Here is a 24,500-nt window from a genome sequence, read left to right as displayed (position 1 = left end):
CAGAAGTTGTCAGACAAACCTGATTTCTTTTTATGAGGAGGCAAGTAAAACCTTGGACAGAGGGGTGGTGGTGGACGTGGTATACGTGGCTAAAAGACAGAATTCAGAGAGTAGTGGTCAATGATTCTTACTCTGAATGGTCTAAGTTTATCAGTAGTGTACCCCAAGGTTCAGTGCTGAGACCCTCACTTTTTAACATCTTTATAAATGATATTGGGTCTGGGATCAAAAGTAACATTTCCGTCTTTGCAGATGACACCAAGCTATGCAGTGGAATAACGTCCTTACAGGATGTCTCCAATTTACAAGCCAACCTCAATGCTCTGTCTAATTGGGCGACTATGTGGCAGATGAGGTTTTATTGTTGAGAAATGTAAAGTTTTGCACTTGGGGGCTAAGAATATGCATGCATCATACATTTTAGGGGGAGTACAACTGGGGGGATCCATAGTGGAAAAGGATTTGGGGGTTTTGGTAGATCATAAACTCAATAATATCATGCAATGCCAAGCTGCGGTTTCCAAAGCGAGCAAAGGCCTTTCTTGTATTCATAAAGGTATGGACTGCAGAGAGAGAGATATCATTTTTCCCCTGTTCAAATCATTAGTAAGACCTCATCTGAAATATGCAGTTCAGTTTTGGGCACCAGGTCTCAAAAAGGATATTGGGGAACTGGAGAAAGTGCAGCGAAGGGCAACCAAACTGATAAGAGGCATGGAGGAACTCAGCTATGAGGAAAGATTAGAGGAACTGAATTTATTCACTCTTGATAAGAGGAGATTAAGGGGGGATATGATCAACATGTAAAAATATATAAGGGGTCCATGTAGTGAACTTGGTGTTGAGTTATTCACTTTACAGTCAATAAAGAGGACAAGGGGGCACTCTTTACATCTAGAGGAAAAGAGATTTAATCTCCAAATACGGAAAGGTTTCTTCACAGTAAGAGCTGTGAAAATGTGGAATAGACTCCCTGCAGAGGTGGTTCTGGTCAGCTCAGTGGATTGCTTTAAGAAAGGCCTGGATTATTTCCTAAATGTACATAATATAACTGGATACTAACATTTATAGGTAAAGTTGATCCAGGGAAAATCCGATTGCCTCTCAGGGGATCAGGAAGGATTTTTTACCCCTGCTTTAGCAAATTGGATCATGCTCTGCTTGGGTTTTTTGCCTTCCTCTGGGTCAACTGTGGGTATATGGGATTGTATGATATTATTTTTTTATTAATTTATAAATTTTTTTGTGGTTGAACTAGATGGACTCTTTTTTCAACCTGACTAACTATGTAACTAACTATGTAACTGTCAAAACTGAGAAGACCCTCCATACTAAAGGGGGGCTGGGAACGTACCCGGTAGGTGTCCCGGCAGAGGCCAGCACAGAGGCGGGTTGAGACAAAGAGGTGCAGGCACTAGAAAAGAGTAGATGGGTGACAGTCAGGAAGGATAGAGGGGAAAGTGCCAGCGTGGAACATATTCCAAAGGGTAGTATTCGGGGCATTAGTGGTAGATTGACTAAAGCACATAAACCCAGGGGGAGTACAGTAACAAGTCCTATTTGCAATAGGTCTAAACTACGTGGCATGTTCACCAATGCCAGGAGCCTGGCGGACAAGATGGGAGAACTAGAGATACTGTTATACATGGAGGAGTTACTAGCCCTACTGATTACCAACACTATAGACATGATCACGGATGAGGAAATAAGGGGCAATTTAGGAAACAGAGATCACAGGTCAATTAGCTTCAGTATAAATCACACAAATAGGAAACATAAGGGAAATAGGAACCATATACAAAGACACTGAATTTCAAAGGAGCCAACTTCCCTAAACTATAAACCTTGCTAGAAGATATAAATTGGAATAACATCTTAGGAACAAAGAACACGGAGGAGAGATTGGTTTGCTTTAAGAGCATACTAAATATGGACATGAGCCAGTGCATTCCATTGGGAAATAAATTTAAAAGAGCAAACAAAAGTCATGAATGGCTTAACTCCAATGTAAAAATACAGTAAATATAAAAGCAAAGGAGAAGGCCTTCAAAAAATACAAGGCTGATGGATCATCATTGGCATTCAGACTTTATAAAGACTGCAACAAGAAATGTATGGTTGCAATTAGGGCGGCTAAGATAGATCACGAAAGACACATAGCGGAGGAGAGCAAAAAAATCCCAAGATTGGTTTGGCAAGAACGATTCTTCATGAATCCATGCTGATTACTGCTAATGATACCATTCTCATTACTAAAATCTTGTATATAGCCCCTTATTATCCCCTCCAAGAGCTTGCATACAATCAATGTTAGGCTAACTGGTCTGTAATTCCCAGGGATGTCTTTTGGCCCTTTTTTTTTATAATCGGTGCTACATTGGCTTTTCTCCAATTAGCTGGTACCATTCCAATCAGTAGACTGTCAGTAAAAATTAAGAACAATGGTTTGGTAATTACTTGACTGAAATCCCTAAGGACCCTCGGGTGCAAGCCATCTGCTCCCGGTGACTTATTAATGTTAAGTTTTCCAAGTCTATCTCTAATTCTGTACTCTGTTAGCCATGAGGGTGCTTCCTGCGATGTGTCATGAGGATAAACACTGCAGTTTTGGTTACTGAAATTCAATACCTTCGCCATCTCCCCATCCTTTGTAACCAGATGTCCTTCCACATTCTTTATGGGGCCAATATGGTCTGTCCTCCCTTTTTACTGTTTACATACTTAAAGAATTTCTTGGGATTTTTTTTTGCTCTCCTCTGCTATGTGTCTTTCATGTTTTATCTTAGCCATCCTTATTGCACCCTTACATTTCTTGTTGAATTCTTTACAAAGTCTGAATGCTGATGATGATCCCTCAACCTTGTATTTTTTGATGGCCTTTTCCTTTGCTTTTATATGCATTTTTACATTGGAGTTAAGCCATTCAGGACTTTTGTTCGCTATGTTAAATGTATTACCCAATGGGAAGCATTGGCTAATGCCCTTATTTAATATGCTCTTAAAGCAAACCCATCTCTCCTCCATGTTCTTTGTTCCTAAGATTTTATCCCAATTCATGCCTTCTAGCAAGGCTCATAGTTTAGGGAAGTTGGCTCCTTTCAAATTCAGTGTCTTTGTATTCCCCTTATGTTTCCTATTTGTGTGATTTATACCGAAGCCAATTGACCTGTGATTGCTGTTACCTAAATTGCCCTGTATTTCCACATCCATGATCAGGTCTGTATTGTTGGTAATCAGTAGATCCAGTAACGCTTTATTTCTGTTGGTGCGTCTATTATCTGACCCATAAAATTGTCCTGCAAGACATTTAGGAACTGCCAAGCCTTAAGGGCCATATACCCGATCTGACTTTTTGACAACAAACATGCAAATTAGCTGTTTTAAGGCAACATGCGACCGTGTGTATGCTCCATCAGACAAACTTTTACGGTTTTCATCAGCCTTTTGTTGGCTGTGCAAAAGGACAAACTTTCCGGCAACAAAAGTCTGATGGAGCAAAGTCCGATCGTGTGTACAGAAAACCATAGGACTTTTGTACAAAGTACAAACACACATGCTCAGAACCAATGCAAAAGATCAGACAACAATACAGATGTTGACCAAGGGTGGCGATAAAGAGCAGAAAAAACACGTGATTTGGTGAAAGTTGGCTGAAAAAGCCTTGCCGTGTGTATGCAACACAAGTACACGGCCGACGCCCTTTGTACAAAAATCCATGGGAAAGTTTGTACAAAGTCTGATCGTGTGCACCAGTCTTTAGATGAATGCTCAGTTCCCTCAGCCCAGTCTATGTCTGGATAGTTAAAATCCCCCATTATGATAACACTTCCCATCCTTGCTGCTAATCCAAATTGTGATAGAGGGTCCATCTCCCTCAGGTTGGGGGCCTATAGCATACTCCTAGTATTATTTTCCCCTTAGCTTCATCCCTTTGGCGCTCTACCCTAAAGGATTCTACCTCCTCCCTAGCTCCCTGATGTCATTAATTACATTTACTTGTACATTGTTGATATATAGGCATACACCTCCCCCTTTTTTATCCTCTCTATCCCTGCGATAAAGGGTATACCTATGAATGTTTGCCAGACAATCATGAGAGCTGTTGAACCAGGTCTCTGAAATTCCCACAAAATCAAAATCCTCCTCGTACAACAGTATCTCTAGTTCACCCATCTTGTCCGCCAGGTTCCTGGCATCAGTGAACATGCCATGTAGTTTAGACCGGTCATATATTATCCTCTTATTGGGTGTTCTGAGATTGCAACTAGGACTTACTACTATACTTACCTTGGGATTATGCACTTTGCTCAACCTACCACTAATGCCCCCAATACTACCCTGGAATATGTTCCGCGCTGACTATCACTACCCGTGGACCCTCCTCCCCATCGCCTAGTTTAAAAACCCCTCTAACTTTTTGGCCATCTTCATTCCCAGCTTATCTGCACCCTCCTCATTTTGGTGAAGTCTGTCCCTTCTATAGTACCGGTTATCCACAGAGAAGTCAGCCCAGTCCTCCAGAAACCCAAACCTCTCCTTACTACACCAGCTCTTCAGCAACTTGTTTACTTCTCTAATCTCCCTCTGCCTTTCTGATGTGGCTCAATGTACTGGTAGTATTCCTGAGAATACTACCTTGGAGGAGCACTGGAGGCCCTCAGCAGCTAGGAGAGTCCCTCAGCTCTAGCAGTGCTGGTCCCTGACTGCTTTCACCAATGTCACCCAATGGAGCGTACTTATTGGGATGCTCCAGCCCTGGATCGACCTCCCTGGCACTTCCCCCTCTACCCTTCCTGACCGTCACCCATCTACTCTTTGCTAGTGCCTGCACCTCTTTGTCTCCACCCGCCTCTGCGCTGGTCCCAGCTGGCACCTGCTGTGTACGTTCCTGGCTCTCCATTAGTATGGAGGGACTTCTCGGTGCTGACAATTACTTCTCCAGATTCAGAACCTGGGCTTCCAGGGAAACAATGCGCTTACATTTTGCACAGCAGTATTCACCCTCGATCAGATGATCAAGGAATGCATACATGCCGCAAGATGTACAACAAGTCACCTATCCACACTAGCCAGGCATCATGCCTATTAAATTTAATGAGGATTGGGGATTATACCCTGTTCAAATTACCTAACAACTAGCTTCCTGCCACTAATACTCAACAAGATAATACACGTGTACTCAACAAGACAATACACAGGTACTCAACAAGACAATACAAAGGTACTCGCAGACCTACGTGAACTCGCAGAACTACCTGCACTCGCAGACCTCTCACAGACCTACATGCACTTGCAGACCTTCGTGCACTCGCAGACCACTCACAGACCTATGTGCACTCGCAGACCTAAACCCACTCGCAGACCTAAGCCCACTCGCAGACCTAAGCCCACTCGCAGACCTAAGCCCACTCGAAAAACCTACGTGTACTCGCAGACCACTCGCAGACCTACGTGCACTCGCAGACCACTCGCAGACCTACGTGCACTCGCAGACCACTCGCAGACCTACGTGCACTCGCAGATCACTCGCAGACCTATGTGCACTCGCAGACCTACATGCACTCGCAGACCACTTGCAGAAACTACGTGCACTCGCAGATCACTCGCAGAAACGACGTGCACTCACAGAACTACGTGCACTCGCCGACCACTCGCAGACCTACATGCACTCGCAGACCACTTGCAGAAACTACGTGCACTCGCTGACCACTCGCAGACCTACATGAACTCACACGCCACAGTACACAATACACAAGTACTAACGATCCACACACACTACTCAGACAACACTCAGGTACTCACACTACACAGCTACTATGACCCCTGTTATAACCTCCTGTTTTCAACTCTGGTATTTAACTCACCACTTAGACCAGTTCCACTTGGACAGAGTTTCAGCAGACTCAAAGATAAGCAGGCTCACAATGAGTTCTGCACAAGGTTATATAGGCCTCAAGCACTTGTGACCAATTAACCACTCCCCTTATTTAGTAGGCAAAAAAAAAAAAAGGTGTTTAAAAAGTGTCAGAAAAAGGTGTTAAAAAGCTACAAGGAAAAGCCCCAAAAAGAACCTAAAAATGCAACCCAGCAATCAAAAAGCAAGACTTGTTCACTCTCCACTCAAGGTCACCACAATAGGGATAAAGGATGTGGAATTCCCTTCAACAGGCGGTGGTCTCAGTGGGGGGCATCGATAGTTTCAAGAAACTATTAGATAAGCACCTGAACAACCACAACATACAGGTATATTCAATGTAATACTGACATACAATCACACACAGGCTGAATTTGATGGAATTGTGTATTTTTCGACCTCACCTACTATGCAACTATGTAACTACTGTAAGGGGGTTCGCTCGGTAGCGGGTGTGTGTGACCCCCTGGATGGGTTCACAACACAAAGTCAGGCACAGCAGACAGCGGTGTAGGTGCAAAAAACAAAAGGTCCGGTTTATTTAGGCTACATGCAGTGATACATATAACAGCCAAACAAAATAAAACAAGAAAATAAATCCTGGTCAGCTTGACCTCTAACTACACACGTAGACTCCCTGTCTAACAACTGGGTGCAGCCTTGTGCTGCCCCAGTCCCTGTCTCTATTGTAGGGGTTTGCCACACAGGCGTTAACTCACCACACAGAACAGATCTCAGACTCCCCAGTCTATACACACAAAACTGGTTCCAGGATGGAGCATCTCCCTATGCATGCTGGGGTTTTTTGTAGAGGTCTTAATGAGCCCACTTACTTCAGCTGGGCTCATTAACTCTTCCCCTCTAATTGTAAAAGTCTGCATAAAGCCTGAATCTAGGACACACATATTTCCCATCCTGAATACAACCAGGTGATTTTACCTGCGTGCTGCCACATACCCCCCCTCTTGTTTCAACCTTGGGGTTGTAACACAAGCAGCCAGACACGCATGTATCCGAGACAAAGCATCCACATTCCCCATTTTAACACCAGGGCGATGCTTAACTGTAAAGTTAAATTCCTGTAGGGCCAGGAACCACCTATTTACCCTTCTATTGGTCTCCTTGTTTTGAGCCATCCACTTTAAAGGAGCGTGATCAGTCACCAGGTCAAAGTGCCTACCTAGCAGATAGTACCGAAGGGAATCTAGAGCCCACTTCACTGCTAAACATTCCTTCTCAATCGTGGAGTAATTTACCTCATGGGACTTCAACTTCCTGCTGAGGTAAATGACTGGGTGCTCTTCCCCGTTCCAGACCTGGGATAACACTGCTCCTAACCCAACGTCTGATGCATCAGTTTGTACAACAAAGTCCTTAGAGAAGTCTGGTGAGTACAACACTGGCTGGCTACATAAGGCTGTTTTTAAGGACTGAAATGCTTCCTCAGCCTCTGGGGACCATTTAACCATAACCGACTCTTTCCCTTTTGTCAGGTTGGTGAGGGGCACAGCCTGAGAAGCAAAATGGGGAATGAATCGTCGATAATAGCCAGCGATTCCCAGAAAGGCTCGTACCTGTTTCTTGCTGTTGGGACGTGGCCAACTCTGTATGGCCTCGACTTTATTGACTTGGGGTTTTATCACCCCCCTCCCAATAGTGTACCCAAGATATTTGGCCTCCTCCTGTCCAATGGTACACTTCTTTGGATTGGCCGTAAACCCAGCTTCCCGGATAGAGTCTAGGACTGCTTGTACTTTTGGCAAATGTGAGACCCAGTCTGTGCTATGGATAATCACATCATCCAGGTAAGCTGCAGCATATTTATGATGGGGCCTCAGAATCTTATCCATTTTCCGCTGGAATGTTGCCGGTGCATTCTGTAACCCAAACGGCATTCTCTTATATTGGAATGCCCCATCTGGGGAACAAACGCAGTTTTCTCCTTGGCCGACTCGGCCAGGGGAATTTGCCAATACCCTTTGGTGAGATCAAGAGTTGTCATATATCGGGCTGTTCCCAGCCGGTCAACCAACTCATCTATACGTGGCATGGGGTAGGTGTCAAATTTTGTAACTTTATTTAATTGTCTAAAATCGTTACAAAACCGCCAGCTCCCATCAGGTTTGGGCACTAGTACAATAGGACTGGACCAGTCACTCTGGGACTCCTCTATCACACCCAATTCCAGCATCCTTTGAACCTCCCCACGTATTGCCTCCCGTCGGGCCTCTGGTATTCTATAAGGTTTTAGTTTTACCCTTTCTCCTGGCGGGGTGATAATGTCATGCTCTACGCCAGATGTTTGTCCCGGAATCTCAGAGAAAATTTCTTTGTTACGAAGTACAAACTCTTTAACCTCCTGTTCTTGGGGTTTCGATAAGGTGTCTGCTATTCCAACCTCAGGAACTAAGCAATCAGGCTGTACTTGTGACAAAGTCTCTGCGACTAGGGATTCCCTATCCCTCCAGGCTTTCAGCAGATTGACGTGATAGATCTGCTCTGGCTTTCGCCTTCCTGGCTGTCTAACCCTGTAGTTCACCTCACTAATTTTTTCAATTACTTCATATGGACCTTGCCATTTGGCCAGAAATTTGCTTTCAACCGTAGGGACTAGCACCAAGACCCTATCCCCGGGGAAAAAGTACGTGTCTTGGCCCCACGGTTGTACACTCTCTGCTGTGCTAACTGCGCTTGGGTTAAATGTTCCTTTACAATTGGCATTACCTGTGCAATTCTATCTTGCATCAGGGCGACATGCTCAATCACACTCCTGTGAGGAGAACTCTCATTTTCCCAAGTTTCCTTGGCGATATCCAGCAGCCCTCTTGGGTGTCTCCCATAGAGCAACTCGAAGGGTGAGAAACCCGTAGAGGATTGGGGTACCTCCCTAATGGCAAACATCAGATAGGGTATTAGACAATCCCAATTCTTTCCATCTCTATCCACCACCTTCTTTAACATTTGTTTTAGGGTTTTGTTGAATCTTTCAACCAACCCATCTGTTTGGGGGTGATACACAGATGTACGCAATTGCTTCACTTTGTACAACTTGCATAATTCTTTCATAACCCGGGACATAAAGGGTGTACCTTGGTCCGTAAGCAGTTCCTTACAAATACCCACGCGGCTAAAAACAAGGGATAGCTCTTTGGCTATGGTTTTGGCCGAGGTATTTCGGAGAGGAATTGCTTCCGGATAACGGGTGGCATAGTCCAATATAACCAAAATGTACTGATGCCCCCTAGCAGACTTCATTATCGGACCTACCAAATCCATTGCGATCCTCTCAAAGGGGACCTCAATGATAGGAAGAGGTACCAGTGGGTTACGGAAATGTGGCATAGGTGCCGACTTCTGACACCCAGGGCAGGAGGAACAATAATTTTCTATTTCCTTCATGACCCCAGGCCAATAGAATCTCTGCAATACCCTCTCTCTGGTTTTCTCTGTCCCCAGATGACCTCCCAGAATGTGTCCATGAGCCAATTCTAACACCAACTTCCTGTAAGGTTTGGGCACTACAAGTTGCTCAATGGTTTCTTCTGCCCTTTGAGCCACTCGATATAGCAGGTCCCTTTCCATAGTGAAGTAAGGATAAGGGCAAGTCTTATCTGGGTTCACTAACTCGCCATCTATTTTCACCACATTTTCCCGTGCCTTTATTAGGGTGGGGTCTTTTAACTGTTCTGTGGCAAAATTTTCCCTGTGAACCTCAAGATCCGAAAACTCCACAGACGGCATGTTTTCATCTGAGGATGTTGGCTCCTCCCCAGTTTCTCGAGTTTCCCCCGCCAATACCGACAAGGGAAATTCAGGAGAGTCCTCACCACTCCCAGAGGAATTCTGGTCATCTTCCTGGTTTATAGGGGCACCAATGGGGGCCTCAGGACAATCCCAGAGTTCCCAGAATTTTGGAAAATCCCTTCCCACAATAGCATCATGTGGTAACTGAGACACTAACCCCACCTGATGAGAGAGGTTACCTTTGGGGGTCTCAAAAAACACTGAAGTTACAGGATACTCTCGGGTGTCCCCATGCACACAAATAACAGCCACCCTGTTCTTCCCAGAGACCTCTGTAGTAACTAATTCAGCTTTTATCAATGTTACCAGGCTACCTGAATCTAGCAACACATCAACATGTCTACCATTAATACACATTTTACATAAATGTTTCTCAGGTCCCCGAATGGCAGTGCATGCAACTGTCGCAAACAGCGACTGACGTCTCTCCCTTATAAAGTCACATTGCATAGGCTCATCCACAACTGGGCAATTGGCTGCAATATGTCCCTCTTGCCGGCAGCAAATAATTTTTTTCGCTGCCTCTTGCAGCATGGGCTTCCTGGGCTGCTCCCGCCAGACCTTAGGTAGAACTCCCACCCTCTCACTCTCTCCACCCTCACCCCTTGGAGTCATCTTACCCGCCACTGGGGATGATCTGGTCTTAGGGGGGAAAGTCCGTGAGTCCCTGGAAGAGGTGGTCAAGTTCTCTGTAGCCAAGTACCTCTCAACCAGATCCACAAGTTTATCTGCATTTTCTGGGTCTCCATGGCTTACCCATTTTTGGATGGCAGTAGGAAGAGCTCTCAGGAAACGATCCATAACCACACGTTCCACAATGTTTGGTGTGGTCAAAATCTCTGGCTGCAGCCACTTCCTGCTCAGGTGAATGAGATCATACATTTGAGACCTGGGAGGTTTTCCAACCTGAAAAGTCCAGTTATGCACACGCTGAGCCCGGACTGCCAGGGTGACACCCAGCCGTGCCAATATTTCTGCTTTTAGCACCACATAGTCTTTTGCTTGGTCAGGCTCTAGGTCATAATAAGCTTTCTGCGATTCCCCAGTTAACAGAGGGGCCACCAGTCCAGCCCATTGCTCCTTAGGCCACTTTTCCCTTTCAGCAGTCCTTTCAAATGTGGTCAAAAACACCTCCGGATCATCCTCTCCAGTCATTTTTGTCAGTAAACGGCTCACACCAAAGGTTGCGGTATTATTGTACCCACTTGCTTCATTGGTCTGCGGACGTTGCTGTATCAATGTCTCTATTTGCTGTTGAAAATTCTGCTCTTGCTTCTGCAACAGGTCTATGAAGCGGGCTTCAGATCGCTGCTGGGCTTGTTGCTGAGCTTCCAAACTCTGCTGCAAAGTTGCATTTGTCTGCTGCTGATTTGCATTTGCCTGCTGCTGGGCTTGTTGTTGAGCTGCAAGGCTCTTTTGTAAAGCTGCATTTGTTTGCTGCTGATTTGCATTTGCTTGCTGCTGGTTTGCATTTGCTAGAGCCAGCTGTCTCAGTATCTCCTCCATGCTGGCCTTAACAAAAAAAAAAAAAAACTGCCAAAATTCTCCACCAACTGTGAGGGGGTTCGCTCGGTAGCGGGTGTGTGTGACCCCCTGGATGGGTTCACAACACAAAGTCAGGCACAGCAGACAGCGGTGTAGGTGCAAAAAACAAAAGGTCCGGTTTATTTAGGCTACATGCAGTGATACATATAACAGCCAAACAAAATAAAACAAGAAAATAAATCCTGGTCAGCTTGACCTCTAACTACACACGTAGACTCCCTGTCTAACAACTGGGTGCAGCCTTGTGCTGCCCCAGTCCCTGTCTCTATTGTAAGGGTTTGCCACACAGGCGTTAACTCACCACACAGAACAGATCTCAGACTCCCCAGTCTATACACACAAAACTGGTTCCAGGATGGAGCATCTCCCTATGCATGCTGGGGTTTTTTGTAGAGGTCTTAATGAGCCCACTTACTTCAGCTGGGCTCATTAACTCTTCCCCTCTAATTGTAAAAGTCTGCATAAAGCCTGAATCTAGGACACACATATTTCCCATCCTGAATACAACCAGGTGATTTTACCTGCGTGCTGCCACACTATGTTTGTTATTTTTATTTTATTTTTTTTATTCAACTTTAGTATCAGTTTAAGTTTGTACCTGCTGATTATTTTTTCCTGGAATGCACTTTTTATTTTATCTTCTCTTTTTGTGCATTGTATAAAGATGAAAAACAATAAACAGCTTAAACACCAGATAATGACAAATGTGTGAATAAGCCCTAAAAGCTGTCTCTTTTCCCACAGATGAGATTTATTTTTTCTTCCTGTTCTGACACTTGGACACAAGTTTCATCATAGGGCCACAACAATAACATTTTATCAGAGGTTCTACATCTTGTTCACTTCACCAGAAAAAAAATATTTTTATTGCTGCATGTGTCCCACCTGGAGAGATCTTACCTCACTTCCTGTTTTATTTCCTGTTTATTTCATCAATAAAATAAAGAAGAAGTAGGAATATTTAAGCTGGCTATACGTGGTTAGATTTTCATACAGAATCATTTGTCAGAACATTCTTTCTTGTAATCAAGTCATCCATTCACTGAACTCCCCTAGGCAGAGCTGTCAAACCCACGTAAAAGCTTTTTGAGCACTGTCTGTATACCCCTGATTTTTCCTTAAAGAATAAATTCACCTTTTGGAAAATGTTACACCCATATTTAGAGTGTAATGCCACGTACACACGATTGGACTTTGACGGACTTGGTCCAATGGACAATCTAATGAACTTTGCAGCTGAGGTCTGCCGGACTTTCAAACGAACGGATTTGGCCACACATGATCACTTCAAAAGACAGATGGATTTGAATGTGATGACGTAGAATAAGGAAGTTCATAGCCAGTAGCCAATAGCTGCCCTAGTGTCGGTTCTAGTCCATCGGACTAGCACACAGACGTCCGGACTTGAGTCCGTCGGAAAGATTTGAAGCAAGTTTTATTTCTAGGTCCGCCGGACGTTTGGGATGAAAAAGTCTGCTGGAGCCCACACACGATCGAATTGTCTGACAGATTCCAGTACGCCGGACCAAGTCCGTTCAAAAGTCCAGTCGTGTGTATGCGGCATTACATGTACCATTCTTCTATCCCCCCACCTCCCACCGCCAACTTCCCCACTCTGTGACAGTAGACAGGGAATCAATCTGAAAATAAACACAGCTGTGTGGGGCTCCACCAACGCGGCTGCATCATTTAAAGATTCCTGAGAAAAAGAAGACAAGTAACCTCTACCATTGCAGCAGATGGCTTGTAGTTTTAAATGAACTGTGAGGGTGCTGGTTAGCACTCTCGTAGTTAATTGATCTTGTCATCCAGTAACTTTCTGTCTGTATTGGAGGTACGGACAGACAGTGTACTGAGAGTCTGCAGGATCCACTGCTGATCTAACTGTCCTGGAGCAACCTACTGACAAAACCACGTACACACGATCAGACTATCCGGCGGACTTAGTCTGGCGGACAAACCGCCGTAAAGTCCGCCGGACTGTCCGAACGAGTGGACCTGCCCACACACGGGACTTTTTCGGCACACATAATCCGCCGGACTATCTGCCGTACTTTTGAAATGAACAGACTTACCCACACACGGAGAAAAGTTCGTTCATTTTGAGCGCGGCTCCAGGTAGACGGGACTAGCGAAGGAAGTCAATGTCACCGCCTTCGGCGGCGAGATTGACATGTCGCTGGCCCCGTCACCTGGTATGGACTTAAAGGGGAAGCCCGACACCGAAAAAACTGCGTGGGGGTCCCCCCACTAGGTCCATATCAGACCCTTATCCGAGCACGCAACCCGGTCGGTCAGGAAAGGGGGATGGGGACGAGCGAGCACCCCCCCCTGAGCCGTACCAGGCTGCGTGCCCTCAACATGGGGGGGGTGTTTTGGGGAAGGGGGGCCGCGCGGCCCCCCACCCCAAAGCACCTTGTCCCAATGTTGATGAGGACAAGGGCCTCTTCCCGACAACCCTGGCCGTTGGTTGTCACGTCAATGTACCCCTACCCATTCACCTGTGAAAAAAATTTAAATAAAACACAACACACATGGGTTAAAAATAATTTATTGCACAGCTCCGGGGGTCTTCTTCCGTCTTGGGGGGTCTTCTCGCCAGACTCCTCCGCTATATTCTGCTAGCTTTTTTACTAGCGGAGGAGCCCGGCTTTCTTCTTCATCGCCGCCATCCGGGGGTCTTCTTCTAACTTCGGGGGTCTTGTCCCCCTCTTCGGTTCTTCTTGCCGGGCCTCTGCTCCTTCTTCCAGCTCTTTTACTGGTGGTGGCCCGGTCTTTTGTCGCCGCTGTCATCGCCGCCTTCTGTTCTTCTCTTCTTGAGATGTTGACTCAACGCTCTCTCTGGCCGCAATGACAGGGATGCGGCATGCAGCGACTTATATAGTGACATCGCCGGGTGATGTCCCCGCCACCCATTATGATGTCACAGTCTCAGCAACTGGTATGGCTCAGGAGGGGGGGGCACTCGCTTGTCCCCACCCCATTTCCTGACCGGCTGAGTTGCGTGCTCGGATAAGGGTCTGATATGGACCATGGGGGGGACCCCCACGCCGTTTTTTCGGCAAAGGGCTTCCCCTTTAAGTCCATACCAGGTGACGGGGCCAGCGACGTGTCAATCTCGCCGCCGAAGGCGGTGACATTGACTTCCTTCACTAGTCCCGGCTACCTGGAGCCATGGGAAAGTCCGTTCATTTCAAAAGTACAGCAGACTAGCACACATACGGCCGTATTGTCCGCCGGACTGCGAGTCCAACGGACACATTTTGAGTCAAAACTATTTTCTAAGTCCGCCGGTCTTTTCCTCCAGATAGTTTGAGCGTGTGTACGCGGCATTAGTCATACAGACTTAGCCCTTGTACACACGGTCGGAGAATCCGTTGGAATGTGTCCTATCGGACCGTGTCGTCGGATAATCCGACTGTGTGTGGTATGCATCGGACTGATTCCGTCGGAATATCCGTCGGACCCAATTTTCCAACATGTTGGAAATATTTCCCGACCAACTGGGCTGATCGGACATACTCCGATCATGTGTAGAGAATTTTGATTGGACCAAGTGCCACGCATGCTCAGATCAAATTCCTACATCAAAGCTATTGGCTACTAGCCTGAATGTAGTCCCATCGTAACAAAATTACGTCATCACGTTCTGAAAGATCTGATTTTTTCGCCAACTTTGTCCGACCGTGTGTATGCAACAGTTTCGGACAAGATCCGACGGACAAAATCCGACGGGCAAAATCCAACGGATTTGGTTGTGGAAATCTCCGACCGCGTGTACAGGGGCTAACACTTGCCAGACAGGTAGTTTGCCCTGTCTGCCATGCACAGAGCACTTGATCCAGTGGAGCAGCCTCCCTAATCAGACTGGGAGTTTTATAGCGCCCAGAATACTCATGTCCTCCGGGAAGCCGGCTCTCATAGGGCTGCACTGCATCTGTGTGCTTAAAGTTTGTTTACCCGGGAGAAGTATGCAGTGCAGTGTGGGCCGGACTCGGGGGGGTGGGGGCTGGGCTCTGGCTGGGGAGAACAGACATCGGACTGAGCGGCAATGCATGGAGCAGGAGAGGGGTACTCTGAGGAGCCAGCCGAGGACACAGGTCATGCGGGGAATGCACAACTAAAGAGCAGCCAGTGCGATAGTCGAGCATGGAGCGCTGCTAATCACCATCCACCTCCAGCCACCCGTGTGCATGGTGCACTGGTACCCCTAGCTGCTGCCGGCCATATGTAGAGGGGGCTGCATGGGCCCCCTGCAGCACAGGGCCCAGTTGCGGTCGCGACTGCTGCACCCCCTATAGTTACGCCCCTGGGTACACTATTTGGCACTATATTCACATAAATGGAATGCCTGTCCACAGCCTGGCAGATGGGATTTCTAAAGAGGTAAAAGGAGGCTTATGCAGGTACCATTCATAACATTTCTGAAGATTCTGAGGTTGTGCAGTGGGCAGCAATGATACTGCCACTGAAAAAACAACTACCAGCTGCAGTAGTAGATTAGAGTGGGTAAGTGAACTGGTTTACCCACTCTAATCTGGATGCTAAATGCCACTCCAAACCAGAAAAAAACTTCTGCTAAAATCCTTAAGGTTACGGACACTCTCAGCAGTGTTGATCTTCTGGGTCCTCTGCAGCTTTCACTGGCTCATCATGCTGACCTCCATTTCAATACAGTCTTGTAGTGAGGTGAAGGTCAGCAGGGGAAATTAATAAAAACTGCCCATAAGACTTACAAGACTTCAAGAGCAGATTTCATATAATCAGTGCGGTTATCAAGAAAGATGTGTATCTTCTTTTACATCTATGCCTTGCTTAAAGTGACAGTAAATATATTGGGGGTTATTTACTAACAGAAAATCCACTTTGCACTGTAAGTGCACTTGAAAGTCTGCTGAAAGTGCACTTGGAAGTGCAGTCACTGTAGATACGAGGGGGACATGCAAGGAGAATGAAAAACAGCATTTTAGCTTGCACACGATTGGATGATAAAATCAGCAGAGCTTCCCCTCATTTCAGATCTACCCCTTAGATTTACAACAACTGCACTTCAAAGTGCACTTGCAGTGCAAAATAGAGTAGCCTTTCGTAAATATTACCCTCATTGTTTTTCTCCAAAACTAATCCATACACTTCCACTACTTAATGGCCCTGTAATCCAATCACGGTAATTCATTTTTTTAAAGGAAAAAATATTTTTTATTAAATTGCTACTTACTGTTTTTTTGCCTCCTTCTAATGTCCCCAAGAAATTCCCAAACTTCTCCTTTTCCCCCTTGCTTCCATTTGTTTGGAATGGGAGGTACAGGACAATCGCAGTCATGTGCAGTAATCCATGCACACTGCAAATCTCAGTCCAGCGGTTCCCAACCTTTCTTCCACTAGTGACTGATGTCACAGCAGCCAATTTTCTCAGGAACCTGGGGAGGTGCTTGGGGGAGGGGCTATTCACTGAGTCTGTCCTCAGCCCCCCTTTACAGTACAGTTCTCCCTTTATATCAGTGTCCTCAGTTCCCCTTCACATAACAGCCCCACTTTAAATTACAGTGCCCCTTCACATCACAGTACCCCTTTACATTAACATAATGGGGACTGCTCTGTAAAGTGGCACTGTAATGTAAAGGAGGGGGCATTGTGATATAAAGGAGACTGCACTGTGGGGGCAGGAGGAGCTTTTTAGTCTGATGTGCAGCTCCTCCCGTTCCCTGCTCACTGGATGACCTTGTCAGCTGAGTGGGTGGAGGAGTCAGGAGAGGACACACAGGCATGGCCACACAGCAGGAGGTGAGCGCCAACCACAGTTTGTGATAGCCCTGTGTGGACCGCGGTCACCACTCACCTCCTGCTGTACAGGCCCCTGGTTGGAAACCCCTGCCATAGCCCACACTCAGTATTCCATCTAGGGAGTGAGCAAGATAGGGTGGCTATGTTCTTTTTTATGTCAAAGAATTTTATTGTAGTGAAAAAGAGCAAACAGAACAAACAATGCAAGTTCCAGATAAAGCATACTCATAAGTGTTAAACAAAAATCTGCGAGGTGGATGGATAAATCAATTCACCCGTAGAAAAAACAGCGCATAATATTCAAATAGAAGAAAAGAAATTATATACAAATTGCGCTAGTGCAACCTATTGTTCTATGGAAAGAATATTTCTATCTTCCCAAATGTAACCATACAATCACAATATTGTCCATGAACACTGTCCATATATCTAAATTGTACTGAGTACTTAGGATAGTTTCAGGAAACGAATTGAAACAGGATATCTATTTCAGTCCATCCACAGACAATAAAATTAATAGCCAAAACAAAAACAGAATGTCCTGGTATAAATCAAGAGGAGTGTACGATGCAATCCTCCCTTAATATGAAAAAACAGTGATCACGAATTTGCTGGGGTACAATCTCAAGACTGGGGTGGCCCCCCCTTAGTAATGCTCTTACCAGATATGCCTGGTTACATAGGCTCTTCGAAAATACTCCTCATCCGCTCGATTTCATCCGGTTCGTCTGCACTAGGTAATACACGGTCGGATGTGCTTAGATACGCGGGCTCTCAGATGTTCCTCATCGGCTGGATCCCATCCACTGCATACACGATCGGATGTGCTTGGTTACACGGGCTCTCAGATGTTACTCATCGGCTGGATCCCATCCACTGCATAAGTGCCGGGTGATTCAAGATCTCCGAAAGAAGCAATTACGGGAAACAAACATAGCGTAATACTGTCTTATGAAAACACAATTTATTTAAATAAAAATGTTGCACTCACACAAAGTTAATTCTTTAAAGCATTGGTTCACTCAGCGTGCATAGTTCTTAATCACAGTCTCAGGGGAAATAATAGCATCAGCCGCTAATGGCCGTCACCACTTAGTAGTTCACGGTTAAAGCTGTGCGACTCTTCCTCCCTCCTGTCAGTTCCTCTATGCTGCGAACGTGTGCTACCACCCTGACGCGTTTCGTCGTATTGACATCATCTGAGGGTGGGGGCAATCAGTCCTGACTACACTTAAATACGTGCGGTATTAACCCTTCGTGAACATGTATAAATGTATAGCGGTTAATCTATCTATATTATGTACGTTGCTCTCTTTGACAGAATACCTGTCATAGGCTTTCATAAACGATGTTTTTAAGGGAACCATTTCATTACACAGAAAAAATTTTAACAAACGAAATATTAAGAATTGGAAGAATTCAAAAAATAAATTGAAAAATATATAAGTTTAAAAAATCCCGGAAATTAGATTAAAACCTCAGGAGAGATGAAAACAAAATTACAGATAAAAACCACAAACGATCTTATTACCCTCACACACTCTACCAATATGGCCATGTCAGATTTCTGATAATGTACTGATATGCTAACAATCATGATGTTTACAAAATCCGGCGCATATATCCCAATCACTTGTGTTTCTTTAAACGAGGGGATTCCCGTCACGTTGATCTAGATACTTCAAGTTTAAACGATAAACTTTATTATACAGGAGATGTATAAAGAAAAAGGATTCGCAACCTTTTATGGCCTGTCTCCTATTTTTTCTGATAATAAGATCAAGCAACAGCCTCAACTGACACTGACTTATATTACCAAGCTCTTCATGCAGAAAGAGGCGAGCCGTCCATCACGAGCCTCCCATTAAAACCATCGCTGATACGATGAGTGGGTTATACACGGTACAATCTCTGTGATGCGACGGGAATTTTTTATGACTATTATTGGCTACTTCCAGTGCCGCTATCCTCAATCTACCTTACATGCGACGTTGTGGCTTATGTATTGTACATGTATATGTGGCATTATATATTTATGTGGCTAAGATATAATATATTTAAAATTCTAATTAAACAAACTTGCTGCCTGTCTCCGTTAATTAAGTCATTATGGTAAAAATTCACGTATTAAAATCTGACTTCCACGTATACTAACAACCTGCATAAAATAATGATATTTCCTATTTGTCATCTACATAATATAAAATATAAAATATAAAATATAGAATGTAAAATGCAACTAATCCCTTCTCTTAACGTCAGGGTACTATCACCTTAATGAAAAGTGCCTGTGCGACTCATAAATTCAATGTCTAGTCACCTGACACAGTAATACTAATCAAGGGTGACCAATAAGACCCCAATATTTCTGAACATGACTGTAATAAAAATTATCATAAAAAAGTTCTAGGATTAAAAGTTGGTAATAAAAGTTGGTAATTAAACAGGTTTAGTGCTAAAAGTATTAGTAGTAGAAACTTTTTTAACTTTTTTTTTTTTAACTTTTAATCATAGAACTTTTTTATGATACTTTTAGCACTAAACCTGTTTAATTACCAACTTTTATTACCAACTTTTAATCATAGAACTTTTTTATGATAATTTTTATTACAGTCATGTTCAGAAATATTGGGGTCTTATTGGTCACCCTTGATTAGTATTACTGTGTCAGGTGACTAGACATTGAATTTATGAGTCGCACAGGCACTTTTCATTAAGGTGATAGTACCCTGACGTTAAGAGAAGGGATTAGTTGCATTTTACATTCTATATTTTATATTTTATATTTTATATTATGTAGATGACAAATAGGAAATATCATTATTTTATGCAGGTTGTTAGTATACGTGGAAGTCAGATTTTAATACGTGAATTTTTACCATAATGAGTTAATTAACGGAGACAGGCAGCAAGTTTGTTTAATTAGAATTTTAAATATATTATATCTTAGCCACATAAATATATAATGCCACATATACATGTACAATACATAAGCCACAACGTCGCATGTAAGGTAGATTGAGGATAGCGGCACTGGAAGTAGCCAATAATAGTCATAAAAAATTCCCGTCGCATCACAGAGATTGTACCGTGTATAACCCACTCATCGTATCAGCGATGGTTTTAATGGGAGGCTCGTGATGGACGGCTCGCCTCTTTCTGCATGAAGAGCTTGGTAATATAAGTCAGTGTCAGTTGAGGCTGTTGCTTGATCTTATTATCAGAAAAAATAGGAGACAGGCCATAAAAGGTTGCGAATCCTTTTTCTTTATACATCTCCTGTATAATAAAGTTTATCGTTTAAACTTGAAGTATCTAGATCAACGTGACGGGAATCCCCTCGTTTAAAGAAACACAAGTGATTGGGATATATGCGCCGGATTTTGTAAACATCATGATTGTTAGCATATCAGTACATTATCAGAAATCTGACATGGCCATATTGGTAGAGTGTGTGAGGGTAATAAGATCGTTTGTGGTTTTTATCTGTAATTTTGTTTTCATCTCTCCTGAGGTTTTAATCTAATTTCCGGGATTTTTTAAACTTATATATTTTTCAATTTATTTTTTGAATTCTTCCAATTCTTAATATTTCGTTTGTTAAAATTTTTTCTGTGTAATGAAATGGTTCCCTTAAAAACATCGTTTATGAAAGCCTATGACAGGTATTCTGTCAAAGAGAGCAACGTACATAATATAGATAGATTAACCGCTATACATTTATACATGTTCACGAAGGGTTAATACCGCACGTATTTAAGTGTAGTCAGGACTGATTGCCCCCACCCTCAGATGATGTCAATACGACGAAACGCGTCAGGGTGGTAGCACACGTTCGCAGCATAGAGGAACTGACAGGAGGGAGGAAGAGTCGCACAGCTTTAACCGTGAACTACTAAGTGGTGACGGCCATTAGCGGCTGATGCTATTATTTCCCCTGAGACTGTGATTAAGAACTATGCACGCTGAGTGAACCAATGCTTTAAAGAATTAACTTTGTGTGAGTGCAACATTTTTATTTAAATAAATTGTGTTTTCATAAGACAGTATTACGCTATGTTTGTTTCCCGTAATTGCTTCTTTCGGAGATCTTGAATCACCCGGCACTTATGCAGTGGATGGGATCCAGCCGATGAGTAACATCTGAGAGCCCGTGTAACCAAGCACATCCGATCGTGTATGCAGTGGATGGGATCCAGCCGATGAGGAACATCTGAGAGCCCGCGTATCTAAGCACATCCGACCGTGTATTACCTAGTGCAGACGAACCGGATGAAATCGAGCGGATGAGGAGTATTTTCGAAGAGCCTATGTAACCAGGCATATCTGGTAAGAGCATTACTAAGGGGGGGCCACCCCAGTCTTGAGATTGTACCCCAGCAAATTCGTGATCACTGTTTTTTCATATTAAGGGAGGATTGCATCGTACACTCCTCTTGATTTATACCAGGACATTCTGTTTTTGTTTTGGCTATTAATTTTATTGTCTGTGGATGGACTGAAATAGATATCCTGTTTCAATTTGTTTCCTGAAACTATCCTAAGTACTCAGTACAATTTAGATATATGGACAGTGTTCATGGACAATATTGTGATTGTATGGTTACATTTGGGAAGATAGAAATATTCTTTCCATAGAACAATAGGTTGCACTAGCGCAATTTGTATATAATTTCTTTTCTTCTATTTGAATATTATGCGCTGTTTTTTCTACGGGTGAATTGATTTATCCATCCACCTCGCAGATTTTTGTTTAATGTTTTTTAGTGGTTTTATTGATTTAATACCTTTTAGCGGTTTTATTGATTTAATACCTTTTAGAACAGCTGCTTAAATTCCACAACTCCCAGGTAGAAAGCATATTCTTTAATGCTAAGCGCCTTTTATTTGCGTGGTTAACGGGCGGAGGTTATCCTAAGCAAAGGCACATATATACTCATAAGTGTACTGACAAACAATCAAATGTCACCATTGTAACTATACACAGTGTACTCACAGAAGGCTGCCCGCTGTACAAGGGTGGCTATGTTCTTATTTGCAGTAGGAACACAGAGAAGAACACTCTAACAGGCTGTTGGATCAGAGCTGCAATATAAATAAATGGTTTGGAGATTTGGAGGAAGGCCAAAGCAATAGAAGGCACTTTTCTGAATTAAGAATACTTCAACAGCATTTTTTATACCAGAGTTTAGTGTCACCTTAAGTTACTTTTGCCTAGTGGCAGGGTCATTTTAATCAGAACTTTTAGTGCTGTTAATGCACCATAAAAAGAGATGTTATTATACTTTGTTTATAACAATTGATCAAATACAAACACTCAATGATTGTAAACTTGTTCCAAGTCCACTCTTAGCCACACAATTTGATGAAGCAGATACCCTTATCATAAGAATGCGGTCTCTGCTGCCACCCAGTGTCCTTTTATGTTGTTTCATTTCTTTTCCATGTTACTTTTTTTACAATATTTTTTTCTATGCCATCTTGTCATCTATGTCATCTGTGCTTTTGCATAGAATTTCATAATCCACAGCTCTATTTTCCTGTGTGTATCCTAAGCAAAACTTTCTTCACTTGGGATAGACCATATTGTGGCCGAATTTGATGTAGTTCAAGTAGATTCCATTAACTCGCTCATGGTGTAAGTATCCTAGGCATTATGCCCTGTACAGTATCCTAGGCATCCTAGGCAGTATCCTAGGCATTATGCGGTCGGACGTTCTGACCACAAAATCGTCTGATTTTTTCCGACAGATTTTGGCCCGAAACTGGTGTTGCATACACACGGTTGGACAAAGGTGTCGGAAAATCCGATCGTTTGGAACGTAGTGACATTCGTTGCGTATGACGGGACTACTCTAGCTTTGGTCTCGTAATTGGATCTGAGCATGCGTGGCACTTTGTCCGTAAAAATTCTCTACAAACGATCAGAAAAAGTCCGATCATATTTTTTTGTCGGAAAATTTTAGATCCTGCTCTCAAATTTTTTCTGTTGGAATTTCTGACAGAAAAAGTCTGATAGAGCCCACACATGATCGGATTTTCCGACCGTGTGTACAGGGCATTAGACATCCCTGATTCCATGACACAGTCAATCCTTTTTTTAACATATCTGTCTTTTGCAGCTAAATATTCTGGGAATTAAAAATGTACAGATAGTTTTATAGAAAATTACAGCTGTGAAAAGTCTACACCCCCCCAAATGACAATCAGTTGCCCTGCTATGATTCAGGCTCTCCTGTCCCACCGGGAAGCCCGACCAACCAGTCGGCCCATCCGCCGACTGGCCGAAGACCTGAACAAAGCAGATGCTTCATTCGGGTCTCGGATCCAGTAATCCGGAAGCAATGTCATGACATCACTTCCCAGATTACTGGCTTCTTAAAGGCTCCAGTTTAAAAAAAAATAAAGTATTCATCTACTTTGAAATGCAGAGGAGGGGTTTGGGGTCTTATAGACCCCCAATCTCTCCAATCTCTCACATGCCTATTACTGTCACAAGGGATGTTTACATTCCACGTGTAGCGCAGCCCATTGCAATCAAAGGGCTGCCCTGTGTGTGTCACTGGAAAAACGTCTAATCTAGGTGTAAATAGGGCCTGAAAGTGAAGTTGGTGTGTGTTTACACAAGAACAATGAGGCTCCAATCACATGTGTCTTTCCAAATGTGTGGCAAACTGCACAGAAAATTTGCGCTTTGCTGTGCGTTTCAGAAACTCTGCAAATGTGCATCGTGTTTGTGTTGTCATTATATATTAAAATGTTTCCTAAGTGCAGCAAACGCACCAAAAATGTGGTAATGCACCATGCTACGCTCCAAAAAAAGTTCTGTAGCTTCTCTGGGGTGATTGTTGCGTGTAGGGCAGCCCATTCAAGTGAATGAGCTACCCTATGCGTGATGAGTGAAAATGCTCCAAAGCAACCAAAACAAACACATGCGGGAATGTGAGTTTTTGTTACATGGAGATGTGAATGAGGACTGACAACTGAGTGTTTCTGTCCACTACCTCCTATGTACTTGTATAAAGATTGCCATACACTATGCAATCTGATTGTACAATTTCCTTTAGATTTACCAGAACTATGGAATAGGCGGGCACACCTGAACAATCCATTCAATTTGTATCAAATCAGACAGGTCCTTGAACTACAGCTGTAGGTTCAAAGTGATGAACAGACCCTATCAAACCCTCTTCTGTAATGCAACAAGGAAGTGTAACCTGCTGGGAAATGACCTAACAGGAAGCGAAAGCTGAGGAAGTGATGGAATCTGGAAATCGATTTTAAACCTCCTGTGGATAAGGTAAGTGAAAGAAAAGTACATTGGGATAGAAATGGCAATTTCAATAGACACTATTGTGCTGCACGATTCTGGATAAAATGAGAATCGCTCATTTTTTTGCTTAGAATAAAGATCTCAATTCTCTCATGATTCCGAAGAACTTTTTTATTTTAT

At 43.7% G+C, this 24,500-nt stretch overlaps 1 protein-coding gene across 4 annotated transcripts in view; it reads right to left on the bottom strand.

Annotated features, from left to right (window-relative positions):
- The window catches only part of LOC143935546 (uncharacterized), a 445,466-nt gene that overhangs the window by 387,599 nt on the left and 33,367 nt on the right, over positions 1–24,500 (bottom strand). For 2 of the 4 annotated variants that reach the window (XM_077459495.1, XM_077459496.1), the window contains exon 2: positions 22,044–22,132. The exons of the other annotated variants lie outside the window; for them this stretch is intronic. The gene's annotated coding sequence lies outside the window, so the exon portion shown is untranslated. The remainder of the gene's footprint in view (positions 1–22,043; positions 22,133–24,500) is intronic. 4 annotated transcript variants of the gene reach the window in all.

This window comes from Lithobates pipiens, unplaced genomic scaffold (assembly GCF_037356315.1).
Source record: "Lithobates pipiens isolate NorthernLeopardFrog02 unplaced genomic scaffold, aLitPip1_a1.2 Scaffold_28, whole genome shotgun sequence".
Taxonomy (NCBI): Eukaryota; Metazoa; Chordata; class Amphibia; order Anura; family Ranidae; genus Lithobates; species Lithobates pipiens.
This window is presented reverse-complemented; position numbering and strand designations above follow the sequence as displayed.